A 1,457-nucleotide genomic window follows, 5' to 3' on the forward strand; every position below is an offset into this window, starting at 1 on the left:
GGGCTCCCAGAGCCCCACCCCTTGCTTTTCACCATCACAGGGGCTCTGGGCCTGGCCTGGGGAGACTTCACCCATGGGGTGGGTGGTAGGAGTACAGGGGTGTAATATATGGTGACAGAAGATGATTTGAGCTGGGTGGTGGGCCTTATACTGATCTTGTCACGTAGAAAGCCACACCTGACACCTACATGATCCTATGAACCAGTGTCACCCCAATCAGTTTAATTTAAAAAACTGAACCCACGGGGAAGGACCCAGCCCTCCTGCTAACATCCCCAGGCCTTCCCGCACTCTCCTGGGGTTGTGTGAGGAGGCGGGGTCTCTGGGAGCTGGGCCCACTCCTGGGGATAAAAGTGGGAGGGGGTGCGATGGGAAAGTCCTGACTCATCCCTGCCTGACTCAGCTTGCTCTGTGGCTGGTGGGAGAGGGGGATGGTCCAGAGGAGAGCTCAGAGCCTTGGCCTCCGGAGACGCCGGAGAAGCCCATGTCCTAACACCTCCCGCCCCCCCAGCTGAGCACAGGTCCAGTATTCACAGCTGTAAACCTGGGCGGGGGGTGGGCCTGGCCCAGTGGCTGGCATGTGGGAAGCCAGCCCCCCAGTTACAGGCTCCACGCGCTGTCCTGCCCCCGCAGAGGGCCACTGCTGTGTTGGGGACACCATGGGCGGGGGTCTTAGCACTTCCACTTCTTGGTCCCTTCCTTTTCCTAGACCTCAACGTCCTCCTGGTGAAATGGGTGACTACACCCGACCCTCGCCCTGGCCAGCTTGGCTCAGTGGCGAATGTCACCCTCCAGGTTCAAGTCTTGGTCAAGAGCACGCCACTCCCCCCGTCGGGGAGGCAACCAGTCCCTGCCTCTCTCACAGGACGTTTCTCTCTCTTTCTTCCCTGCCACTCTCTCTCAATGGAAAATGTGAGGACTAATAACAAATACACAAACTACCCCCCAGTAGGTGGTAAGCAGTGAGGCTACAGGATAAAGGAGGTGGTGGAGCCTGCCCCCAGCCCCCCCGCCTCCGCTCTAACCCGCGCTGGTGCCGGGAAGGCCCTGGACTTTGAAACCTTCTCCTGAGGCCCCTCCCTTCCCAGGGACAGATCTGAGCCCGAAGGCTCACGTGCGGGGTTAAGTTAGGGTTAGACTCTCACCGGGCCCAGGGGGGCCCTGGTCCCTGGTCCCAGCCTAGCCTCCAGCCCCGGGTGGGGAGCAGTGGGACTGGGCACCAGTGCCTGGTGGGTCTGTCACCTGGGCTGGGCTGCAGGCCCAGGACCCTCTCTACTCCCTCCCCAGCATCGGCTGCGGGGGGGCTGGGCTGGGGGGCGAGAAGCGGCGGGGCGAGGCTTCTGCTGGTGTGTTTGTCCGGATGTATCCATGGCCCTGTGTGTGCTTCTCTGTGACTACCGGCTGCTAGGGCTCCTCTGGGGCCGGCCTCAGTCTTTCCATCTGTGCAATGAGCCGGC

The 1,457-nt window shown here is 61.7% G+C and overlaps 1 protein-coding gene across 3 annotated transcripts in view; it reads left to right on the plus strand.

The window, feature by feature from the left end:
• BCL9L (B-cell CLL/lymphoma 9-like) overlaps window positions 1-1,457 on the plus strand; it is a 29,852-nt gene that overhangs the window by 16,442 nt on the left and 11,953 nt on the right. The window lies entirely within an intron of this gene.

The sequence above is a fragment of the Myotis davidii genome, unplaced genomic scaffold (assembly GCF_000327345.1).
Source record: "Myotis davidii unplaced genomic scaffold, ASM32734v1 scaffold355, whole genome shotgun sequence".
NCBI lineage: Eukaryota > Metazoa > Chordata > Mammalia > Chiroptera > Vespertilionidae > Myotis > Myotis davidii.